We start from the raw sequence: 13,212 nt of genomic DNA on the forward strand, positions 1-13,212 counted from the left end.
GACCGGATTGACATCAGATAAATCTCCTGAGTGGAGTAGGTGAGGACGCGTTCCCCGCAGAGGGAACAATAGGCGTCGGGTCGACCTAGGGTTTCCAGTCGGGAACCCGAAGTTAGACTCGGACAGTCCGGAGACTGTCAAACTTTCACTTTTATACTATCACTTATGTGTTATGAGCTAACTTTGTGCTGCAGAGTATTTTTGTGTTTAACATATCTTGCAGGGACCAAAGTGCAAAATTAGCCTCGGATGAACAGTACCAAGGCGCCTCCATGGAGCTTGGAGGCGCCTCGGGTGCAAAACCTGAGCTGGCTGTGAAGCAAGCTTGGAGGCGCCTTGAAGGAAGCCAAGGCGCCTTGGACAGCTTGATGAAGGCGCCTTGGAGAGGCTGAAGGCGCCTTGAACTTGATAAGGTTCGACCAGTTCAGCGCTTATCTCCGCGGCTGACTCGGCTCATTCAAGGCGCCTTGGTGAACAGTAGAAGGCGCCTTGAACACCCTTTATAAGGGATCTCGACCAGCAGCTCACAATATCTTCTTCCAAGCAATCCTTCTGCGACTAGCTGCTAACGACACGATCCCGAAGTGCTGCGACAACCACCCGACGACCCGGAGCTCCGAATCTTCATTTCTTAATTGTCGTCGATATAATTAATTCTTGTCAATTATTGTACTTCGGCTTGTAATTATTCCGAACTTATAGTTGTTGCCCACGGAAAGCGATCAAGGATCGCGGGCCTTCGAGTAGGAGTCGTCATAGGCTCCAAACGAAGTAAACGATCGTGTTCTTGTGTGTTTGCTTCTTCTTTATTCCGCTGTGAGTTTTAACTCCGATAGTGTTTAATCGAACGATTTACGATTTCGAACCGAGTGAAAGCCACGAGCGCTATTCACCCCCCCTCTAGCGCTTCTCGTTCCAACACTTCCTTCTCTTCTTCTTCTCCTTCAAGAAACCTGCCACCAAGAGAAAACCAAGCTTGATGTTGTCGGCCTCCAAGAAAGAAAATAAAAGGAGAAGAGAGAAGGAAGAGGGTCGGCCACCAAGGGAATAGAAGAGAGGAGTTTCGGCCACAATAGAGAGGATGCAAAGCTTAGGTTGTTCTCAATGAGGCACCCTCTCATTCTCTTTTATAATCCTTGGTGAATCCAAAAAAGGAAAATTTTAAAACAAAAAATTAAAACTTCCTTTTATTCCTTTACATGGTCGGCCACCACTTGTGCATCAAACAAGGAAAGATTTTAAACAAAAAAATAAAATCTCTTTTTTAAAATCCCTTTTGTGGTTAGCTATAAAAGATATGTTTTATAAAATTAAAATCTTCTCTTTTAAATCCTTTTGTGAATGTCTATAAAAGAAAAGATTTAAAATAAAACTCCTTTTATATCATGGTTACAAAAAAAAGGAAAGTTTAAAATTAAATTCTTTTAAACATTATAGATAACTATAAATAAGGAAAGATTTTAAATCTCTCTTTTAATCCTTTGTAGAAAGCTATAAAAGAAAAGATTTTAAAATTTAAAATTCTCTTTTAAAACCATATGGAAAGCATCATAAAAGCAAAGTTTTTAACAAAATAAAAACTCCCTTTTATTTCCTTTTGTGATCGATCTAAAAAGGAAAGTTTTATAATTAAAATCATCCTTTTAAATCCTTTTAATGGATCTCTATAAAAGAAAAGATTTTATAAAAAATAAAACTTCCTTTTTCCATGTGTGGATGGTCGGCCCCTTGCTTGGGCACCAAGCAAAGCTTGGCCGGCCCTAGCTTGGGCTCCAATCTTGGCTTGGCCGGCCCCTTGCTTGGGCTCCAAGCAAGGATGTGGCCGACCCTTAAGCTTGTTTAAGAAGCTGGGCTTTGGGTAGCTATAAGGCTTTATAAATAAGAGACTATAACAGGGATCGAGAGGAGGAATTGGTTTTGGTCTCCCGATGAGCTTGAGCTTCCCATGTTCGCCCCAAACACTCAACTCAAGTTCATCAATAATAACTCATACCACTAAAGAGTTATCATTACACTACCGCACCAATCCCATATTACAATATGAGCTCCTTCTTATCATGAGTACGCTAATCTCTCTGTGTTTAAGATATCGAATGTCCATTAATTAAATAAGTTACTGACAACTCACTTAATTAATATCTAGCTCCAAGAGTAGTACCACTCAACCTTATTGTCATGTCAAACTAAGTCCACCTGCAGGGTTTATATGACAATTCTTATGAGCTCCTTAAGGAAACATCATCAACCTAGATCACTAGGACATAATTTCATTCTATAATTAACAACACACTATATAAATAATATCATTTCCCAAGTTATCGGGCATTTTGATTTAACGAACTAAATCTCACCCTTTGATAAATTAAAGAAATAAATATTAAGTATACGTGCTTGTTATTATATCATGATTAAGAGTACACACTTCCATAATAACAGAGGTCCTATTCTTTTTTACAGTCAGTATAAAAAAATAACCTCAAATGGTCCTGCTCAATACACTCAGAGTATACTAGCGTAATTTTATAGTCAAGATAAACTAATACCAAATTACACTACAACCATTCCAATGGTTTGCCCTATTCCATCTTGGTTGTGAGCAACTATTTATAATTTATAAGGAACTGATAACATGATCTTCTGTGTGACACCACATACCATGTTATTTTTAATATAAATTAAATGAACAACTACATTTAGCATATAAATGTAGACATTTGACCAATGCGATTCTTATTTCAAAATAAATGTTTATACAAAAAGCTAGACTTTTAGTATACATTCTAACAATCTCCCACTTATACTAAAAGACTATGCTATCATAAATGCTGCCATATATTCGATTCACATCCCCTCAACATGCTGATCAAAAACTTTTGCAGGAAGGGCCTTAGTGAAAGGATCTGTTAGGTTATCTGCTGATGCAATCTTGACGATAACAACTTCTCCTCGCTTTACAGTGTCTCGTATCAGGTGGTACTTACGCTTAATGTGTTTACTCGCCTTATGGGCTCGTGGTTCCTTTGAGTTTGCTACTGCACCACTATTATCACAATAAATTGTGATGATTTTTGGCAAACCAGGAATTATATCTAAGTCCATCAAGAAGTTCCTGAGCCATACAACTTCTTTGGCTGCCTCAGAGGCTGCCACATACTCAGCTTCCATGGTGGAATCTGAAACACATTTCTACTTAACACTCCTCCATGCTATGGCTCCACCTCCTAAAGTAACACATAACCTGAGGTAGACTTGCTATTGTCCCTATCTGATTAGAAGTCAAAATCCGTGTAACCTACAGGGAGCAAATCATTTGCTTGGTAAACCAGCATATAATCTCTAGTCCTTCTCAGATACTTTAATATATGCTTTACGACAACCCAATGTCCCTGTCCTGGATTACTTTGATATCTGCTAACCATGCCCACGGTAAAACAGATATCCAGTTTCGTGCATAACATTGCATATATTAGGCTTCCTACAGCTGAAGCATAAGGAACTGCCTTCATTTCCTCTATCTCTTTTGATGTCTTAGGAGACATCTCTTTAGATAAAGATACTCCATGCTGAAAAGGTAGAAAACCTTTCTTGTAGTTTTGCATGCTAAAATGAGCTAGGATAGTATCGATATATGAAGCTTGGGATAAGCACAACATTCTTTTTTTGCGATCCTTTATTACTTTGATCCCAAGAATATGTCCGCATTCTCCCAAGTCCTCCATATCGAATTACTTGGACAACCATACCCTTACTTTTGATAACACTTTGACATTGTTGCCAATTAACAAAATGTCATCTACTATAATACAAGAAATACCACTACATTTCCGTCACACTTCTTGTATACACAAGACTCATCCAGACACTGAATAAATCCATAAGACTAGATTCCTTCATTAAACTGGATGTTCCAAGATCTTGAAGCTTGCTTCAGTCCATAAATAGACCGATTGAGCTTACATACAAGATGCTATTTGTCCTTTGCAATAAACCCCTCTGGTTGTTTCATATGGATGTTTTCTTCAAGACTTCCATTGAGGAAAGATGTCTTAACATCCATTTGCCAAACCTTATAATCCATATAAGTAGCAATAGATAAAAGTATTTGGATAGACTTAAGCATAGCTACCGGCGAAAAGATTTCCTCATAATCGATTCCCTCTTTCTGAGCATACCCCTTGGCAACAAGCCTTGATTTGAAGGTTTCCACCTTCCCATCTATCCCTCTTTTTCTTTTGTAGACCCATTTACATCTAATATCTTTTATACCATTTGGTGGTTCTACTAGCTCCTAGACGTTGTTAGAATACATAAATTCTATTTTTGAATTCATTGCTTTTTGCCAAGATGCTGCATCTTTATCTTGGAGTGCTTCGTCATATGTTCGGGGATCAGGTTCATATTTACCTGGGATCAAGTCTGAAGACTCTCTCAAAAATATGAATATTTCAGGTTACCTAACAACCCTCCCATTACGACAAGGCACTGTTTGTATTTGTGCATCATTTGTGATACGTGTTGTAATTTCTTGTGATATTTCATCTTGCGCTGTTGGTACTAAAGTAGACGTGGCCTCTTTCATTTCTTCTAGAACAATTTCACTCATGAGTTTGTGGTTCATTACAAAGTTCTCTTCTAAAAATCGAGCATTAGTGCTAACAATGACCTTCTAATCTTTAGGACTATAAAACAAACCACCTTTCACTCCTTTAGGATAACCTATAAACAAGCGAACTTCTGTACGAGATTCCAACTTATCAACATCTCCCTTCAGCACATGTGCTGGACTACCCCAAATCCGAACATGTCTTAGACTAGGCTTACGCCCATTCCACAATTCTGTGGGAGTAGAGGGTATTGATTTAGAAGGTACCAAGTTTAGAATGTACACTGCCATTTCTAGAGCATATCCCCAGAATGAATTTGGTAATTCTGAATAACTTATCATCGATCTAACCATTTCCATAAGAGTCCTATTCCTTCATTCTGCCACACCATTCTGTTGGGATGTATCAGGTGCAGACAATTGGGATTGAATCCCAACCTCTGATAAGTAATTCCTAAACTCTCCTGAGAGGTATTCGCCACCACGATCAGATCGTAGTGTCTTGATACTTTTACCATGACATTTCTCCACATCATCCTTGTACTCTTTGAACTTATCAAAGTACTCCGACTTACGACACATCAAGTAAATGTATCCATATCTCGAATAGTCATCTATAAAAGAGACAAAATATTTAAATCCACCTCTCGCCTGGATGGTCATAGGTCCACACAAATTAGAATGAATCAATTATAACACATCTTTTGCTCTATACCCCTTGGCCTTAAAAGGTCTCTTGATCATTTTTCCTTCCAAGTAAGATTCACAGGTTGGAAAGTTTTCCACTACCAATGAACCCAAAAGTCCATCTGCTATTAGCCTTTGAATCCTACTCAAGTTAATATGACCAAGCCTTAGATGCCAAATATATATTTGGTTCATTTCCGAAGGTTCCTTTCTCTTATTAGAATTAGAGGATGTGTTATTAATTTTCATTTGTTGTTTTGTGGGAGTTATTAGATTTAGAGTATATAAATTGCCAACTAATGTACCAGAATAGATAACTTTCCTATTCTTCTTGATAACCACTTTTTCATCAAAAGAAACAGAATATCCATCCAAAAATAGTTTAGAAACTGAAATTAAATTCTTTCTAAATCTTGGTACATAAAGATAATTTCTCAAAATCAAAGTTCTATTCCTATCAAATGATAAGTAAACATCTCCCACTGCAACAGCCGCCACTTTCATAGCATTGCCAATGTAGACGGTTATCTCTCCTTTATATAGTCGTCGGGTTTCCTGGAACTCCTACAATGAATTACAGACATGATCAGTAGCTCCTGTATCTACATACCAGGTACTGATAGATAACACCGCTAAACATATTTCAACTACTAGAGAATAAGATATACCTTTATTGTTCTCTTTCCTACGAGGACAGTTCGCCTTTCAATTTCCAGACTGCTTGCAAATGAAGTACTTGCCTTTCGGCTTCTTCACTCCTACTTTTAGTCTAGTACCTAGAGATCGATTCACTTTCTTTGCCAAGCCAGCTTGTTTCTTTTTCTTCTTCTTGCCTTTCGACTTAGAAGTAGAAACATTTTTAGCAAAGTGGATTTGAGAACTATGACGAAATAACCCTTCTACTGCTTGAAGTTCTATCAGTAGTTCCGTCGATGAATAAATCCTTTTATTCTTATTGTAGTTCAGGCGAAACTGCTCAAAACTTTTGGGTAGCGATTGGAGAATAATATCGACCTGTGTTTCCCCATCGATTTCAGCTCTAAGGATTTGTATCTCGTTGAAGTAAGCCATCATGAGGATATGATCCCTTACGGGTGTCCCCTCTGACATGGTGACTGTCATTAAGTTTCTCATAGCCTCTTTCCTAGCAGTCCGATTCTGGTGTCCGAAGAGTTCCTTGAGATTGTACATCATGTTATAGGTAGTAGGCATGGCCTGATGCTGATGTTGCAGCACATTTGCCATAGAAGCCAAAATGTAACACCGCTCCATTTCATTTACCTTGACCCATTTCTTATGATACTCAATCTCCTCTTCACTAGAATCACTATTAGGCACATCAGGGTAGACCTCTAACAGTACAAACTTATAGCCTTCAGTAGTTAGGACAATGCCCAGGTTTCTTTTCTAATCTATGTAATTGGTACCAGTAAGTTTATTTTCTTTCAGAATAACAGCAAGTGGGTTGAAGGCCATTTGAAATCCTAAGAATCATAAAATAAGTTTTGGTCAAAACTTAAGAATTTAGAATAATATTGATTCCTCAAATAATATCATTTAAATTCACCAACACCTCAAAACATCATGAATTTAGTATGCCATGATAGTCTGGACATATACAAATTCAAGCATTTGTAAGAGGAGATTTTACCCATTAATTTTATTCTTGTCAACCTAACTTTATGACAAATAAAATTAATAGTTGGTATTCCTTCGATCACACAAATAATAGTAGTGACTCCGATGGAGAGGATACTATTAAATGCGCCTAAGTGTATACTATTACTTGATACTTAATTCATTAAATAAGATTGTGCCCCTTCAGATGGAGAAGATCACACAAACCTAAATAATTTTCTATAATCATCCATAAAGGAAGTTTGATCTAGTGATCCGCAAACAAACTCATCCGATGTGGAGGAAGACACTCAGAGCCAACGCGCAAGTTTGAATGTATCACTTACAAACCAGTAATGGAGACCGTGGAATTTAACATCAATTTTGTGTTTCGATTGTGATCTCTATAGTTAAACCTAAGATTAGTGTAAGAAGTTTAATTATTCAATTTCTTTGAAAGGCTTTGTCTAGGAAGTGGTGGATGATCCCATACCCAAGAAGGTTGAGTGCCTCGTCATGTTTAACCTGGAAGCCAATCTTTGAAATAGATATTTAATCAACTTCTGTAATATGGTTTAAGTTCTGAAGAACACATGGGTTGAACTTGGAGTAAAAATATTAAGTTTCGTTTCTAATCCAAGTTTAACTTCTGAAGAACAACTTGGATTAAAAATGTTAAGTTTCATTTGCAATCCAAGTTTAACTTCTGTAGAGCACATGAGCTACTAGGAAAAGTTCTGTTCTTGTACAAATTTTTGAACAAGGGAAATAGAATGGAATTCCAAGTAGCATCTAACATACCTCTCCCTAGACTTATACTTTTCCTTCTCCCCCTTTGATCACATAAAAAATGGGGTTCAAAGAAAAAACTCTATGGGAATAAAATTTGAAACCTTGAAAAATTTTGCAATAATTTTCAACTAAAAAAATGTTCTAAGTTAAAAAATTTCTAAGTAAAACTTTAGGTAAGAGAATTTTTAACAAAAAATTTTGACTTAGGAAATTTTGTAAAAATATTTTCGAAAATTTTTATAAGTAAAAATTTAAGTAGAAATTTCTAATTTTAGAAGAACTTTTAACTTAGGCAATTTTTAGAATTTTTCTAAGTAAATTTTAAAAAAAAATTAAAAAAATATTTAAAAGACTTTTTAAAGCATTATTAAATTTCAACCTTAATGCTTTATCAAAAAAGTTAATTAAACATTTTATTTCAATATTCTGGCTTCCAGGTCATAGCGAGACACTAGGCCTTCTTGGTTATTGGAGCAACAATCACTTCCTTAGATAAAGCCTCATAAAGAAATTTTAATGTCTAATTTTCTTGCTGAAAGCTCTAAATCCGATTAAAATTTAGATTAAGCAAGACTTAGGAACCCAATATAGGTTCCAGCCAACTAGATTAATTAAAAATTTCTTAGGGACATATCTTTTTGAAATATTCCTAATTTGTCCCTTATGATATCTAAAATGCCAATTTAAATTGTTAAATTTTCTAACATTGGTATTAGATGAGCATACGTGATTTTTCAAGTTATTTACTTATACTTTTAAACTATCATTTTCTAATTTCAATTTCTCAATTTCTAATTTTAATTTTTTAAAATCTTCTACCAGACAAGATTTATCTAGAATTAATTTCAATTCTTTATTTTCTTTTTCTAGCATGTAATAGTCTTTATTTAATAACTTTATAAATTTGAACATTTGGTCAGGTGGTAGGGAGCGTACCTAACTTACCATATCACCTGTTAATGCTCCTCTGTTGAGCTGCTTTCTTCCGAAGACTCTCCCCTTTCATCGATGCTTTTGATGTTCATTGAGGATGAGCTTGCTTCATCTTCTGGTAGATACTTAGCTATTAAGGTTGTTCCAGCGATTTCCTCGGTTTCAGATTCTTCCGATGATGACTGGGTGTCCATTGAGGAGTTGGATGTGACTTCTTTTGGTTCTTCATGGAGCTTTAAGAACTTTTCCCAAAGTTCTTTTGCACTTTGATAGTCATCGATTTTATCGAGATCTTCAACCGATAGTACGCTTAAAAGGTAAAATTCAGCCTTACCATTTGATGTAAAATCATCATGCTGCTTTTTAGTCCAGAGGCGTTTTTTGATTTCTTCTCCGTTCACATTCTTCGGTGCTTCATAACCATATTTCATAATTAATAAAATACTAAAATTTATTTTAATAAATACCTCTATTTGTCGTTTCCAAAATGCGAACTCCCCCTCGAATGTTGGTGGGTAACTGTTAGCTCCGGCCATTGATTCAGTGCTTCATTCGGCGGTTAGTCCTCCTGAAGCAACTTGGCTCTGATACCACTTGTTGGATCGCGGTAGCCGGCTAGAAGGGGGGTTGAATAGCTTGAAAAATAATAAAACGAAACTCTTCTCGACTTATCTTAAACTAACACTTGCAAAATATAAAAGCAGTAAATTAAAACAGAAAAGAAGAGGCACCAGATGTTTATTTGGTTACAACCGGGGAGGTAGTTAATCCAAGGAGTGGAACACACTAAAATATCTCCTTTAGGCGGAGAAGGCTCTTACAACAATGAAAGCGTAAAAAGAAAGAAGCTAAACTCTAAAGGGAGCACACAAGTATTGGAATTATAATTCTTGAGTTGTTACGAAGCTTCTGGATCAAGGCTGTATTTATAGCCTTGGTCGGGGTGCCCCGAAGGGTTCCAGGTGCCCTGGGGAGGATAAAATTTTATCTCCAACGCAACGCGTGATCCAATCAAAAATCAACCTCCGAGTGCCCGGAATGGTTCTGAGCGCCCGGACGGTCCGGGCGCTCGGAATGGATCCAGGTGCCCGGACCACTAAGCCAACCAAGTTGACTTTATGGTCTGGTCTCTCTGCTCCGGTGCTGCTCGCCTCGGTCCGGATCTTCCACTCCGGCTCTGCTTGCTTGGGTGATCTCTGCCATCCGGAATAGGGCTCACCCGAACCCAACTTCCGGTCTTCTCGAGCAGGCTTCCGCTCCGGCTTCTGATCCCTTGGAATCGTCGCGTGCTTCCTTCTTGTCCGCCAGCGTACTCATTCGCAGTCTTTGTCCCTTGGCCGCACCCTGTGCCAACCTTCTCGCTAGCTGCGTCTCTTGCTCCCTGCGCAGTCTTCCGCTCCAACTTCTCGTCCCTCGGAACCACTGCATGCTTCCTTCTTGTCCGCCGGTATACTCTTCCGCAGCGTCTCATCCCTCAGACGCACCGCGTGCCATCCTTCTCACTAGTTGCATCTTCCGCTTAACTACCTATGCTCCTAAGCTCCTGCACACTTAGACACAAGGTTAAAAACCAACAGGACCTAACTTAACTTGTTGATCACACCAAAACAACCTTGGGGTTCCAACAATACCATGCATACATCCTCGAGCAGATTTCCATTCAGAAATGTAGTTTTGACATCCATCTACCAGATCTCATAATCATGGTAAGCTGTAATAGCAAGCATGATCCGAATAGACTTAAGCATTGCTAATGATGAAAATATTTCATCATAGTCTATACCATAAATATGCTTGAATGCTTTAGCTATCAATTGCCCCTTATAAGTATGCATATGACTATCCATGTCAGTCTTTCTCTTAAATACTCACTTACACCCAATGAGTTTAAGCCCTTCAGGTGGATCAACCAAAGTTCAAATTTGATTAGTGTACATGAATTCTATTTCGGGCCTCATGGCCTTTAGCTATTCCTCAGAATCTGAGCTCATGACAGCTTCTTGAGGCTCGTTGAGGTCCACAAGCATTACATCATCATGGTCAGATAAGAGAAAAGAATGTTTCTCAGATTGACAATGTGTCCTATCAGATCCGTGTTCTACTTGAACAAGTTGTTGCTCCACAACTTCTTGAGGTATAATAGATTTATGATCCACAATACTTTATGGTGCCTATTCAATTTCCATCAAGGCCTCAGTGCTAATTGTTGGTGCAACCTTAGGTCAAGGTTGACCTGGTTGACCCGACTCGAGTTGACCTGACTCGAGTTGTATTTTGATGTTTGACGAGAATAGAAAAGTTGTATCTTGATGTTTGACAAGAATATAAACTTGGGGGATTGTGGGTGCAACCTTCGGTCAAGGTTGACCTGGTTGACCCGACTTGAGTTGACTTGATTCGGAAAAGTCCAAGTATGGAGACTTGGCACGGAAAAGTCCAAGCAGGGAGTTTGGCACGGGAGAAGTCCAAGTATGGAGACTTGGCACGGGAAAAGTCCAAGTATGGAGACTTGGCATGGAAAAGTCCAAGCAGGGAGCTTGGCACGGGGAAAAGTCCAAGTATGGAGACTTGGCACGGAAAAGTCCAAGCAGGGAGCTTGGCACGGGAAAAGTCCAAGTATGGAGACTTGGCATGGAAAAGTCCAAGCAGGGAGCTTGGCACGGGAGAAGTCCAAGTATGGAAGCTTGGCATGTGAAGTCGGAGAGGGCTCGGTAGCTCGTTCTCCGGACTAGGTCAGAGAGGGCTCGGTAGCTCGTTCTCTGGACCGGATGAAGTCAGAGAGGGCTCGGTAGCTCGTTCTCCGGACTAGGTCAGAGAGGGCTCGGTAACTCGTTCTCTGGACCGGATGAAGTCGGAGAGGGCTCGGTAGCTCGTTCTCCGGACTAGGTCAGAGAGGGCTCGGTAGCTCGTTCTCTGGACCGGACATGGAAGTCTAAGAGGGCTCGGTAGCTCGTTCTCCGAACTAGGTCAGAGAGGGCTCGGTAGCTCATTCTCTGGACCAGACATGGAAGTCGGAGAGGGCTCGGTAGCTCGTTCTCCAGACTAGGTCAGAGAGGGCTCGGTGGCTCGTTCTCAAGACCAGGAAGGCCTTAGGATTTAGGGATGAGAAGCTCTAAATCCACATGGGCATTGGATCGGTCTGGTGACCGATCCAGTGATACTCAGGGTTATCTGATCGGTCCACAGACCGATCAGAAAACAATCAGGAAGCTACTGATCGTTGCCTGATCGGTCCACAGACCGATCAGGCTTTAAAGCCAACCCTCACAGAGATGGCTGACCGGTCTGGGGACCGATCAGCCTAGGGCCTGATCGGTCCACAGACCGATCAGATGGCTCCCAGACCGATCAGGGTGGAGCCTGATCGGTCCAGGCCTAGCCGTTGCGACACAACGGCTAGATTTCTGTGTTGCTCTTTGTCTTCTTCACAGGTGCAGCAGGTGCAGGATATATATCGAGGTCGAGGGCCTTTACAGGAACACTTCTTGCTCTTCCTCACTCTTGCGATCTGAGTTTTGCTGAGCTCCCTATTCCTGAAGCTTCGTGTGAGCTTCCCTCGACTGGGTGATCAGCTGCTGTTGCATCGTGAAGTTGCTGCTTCATCGAACTCCAGTCGACGAGAAGGCAAGCAAAGTGTTTTTACATTTATATTGTTCTTGTTTTCTTTCTCTATTGGTTGTTCTCCATTCTTACTGTTGCAAGAGAGATTGTGGCGAGGTTTCTCCACCCAGAAGGAGTTCATATTAGCCGGTTATCTGGGGTCTCATCCACCGACGGATTGATAGGCTTCGTCCACCTTACAGACACACCGAGGAGTAGGAGTATCATCTCCGAACCTCATTACATCATCGTGTTTGAGGTTTGATCTTCTCCACTTTCGTTTCTACATTGTATTTCCACTGCGCTAACCTAAATTGTAGGAAGAAATGAAAATTTGAGGTCGGCTATTCACACCCCCCCTCTCTAGCTGCATCCGAAGGTCCTAACAAGTGGTATCAGAGCAAGGTTGCTCTTCGACAGATTAACACCCGGGGGAGCACAAGCTAGAGAATGGATCGACTTGGAGAAGACATCACGATTCCACCTTTCTACGATTGCGACGACTTCGCGTATTGGAAGGTAAGAATGAAGTATTTTCTTATGACTAACCTAGTAAAATGGAATTGTGTACAAGTAGGTTTTATTCCTCCGGTGGATAAAGAAGGAGAACCTCTTGAGAAGAAGAAGTGGACGAAGGAACAAATCCACCGATCCATGATCAATGACGAGGTAACGAAAATCTTTGAATTTTCATTACCTAATGATGTCTTGCGTAAGATAGGTGGATACAACGATGCCAAGGAGTTGTGGAACAACTTGGCTAAGTTCCATGAGGAGAGCTCCAATTCAAGTCATGAAGAGGAGTCAAGTGAGCTAAGTAGCTCATATCATGGAGGTATGGAATTAGAAGTTGAGGGCTACTCAACATTTAAGGAAGAAGAAGAGAAGAGTTCTTCTTCAAGATTGGAGCAAGAAGAAGAAGTCTCTACCTCCGGAAGGGATGAAGAAGAGAGCTTATGTCCATCCTCAACCCTAGGTAA

The sequence above is a fragment of the Zingiber officinale genome, chromosome 1A (genome assembly GCF_018446385.1).
Source record: "Zingiber officinale cultivar Zhangliang chromosome 1A, Zo_v1.1, whole genome shotgun sequence".
Classification (NCBI taxonomy): domain Eukaryota; kingdom Viridiplantae; phylum Streptophyta; class Magnoliopsida; order Zingiberales; family Zingiberaceae; genus Zingiber; species Zingiber officinale.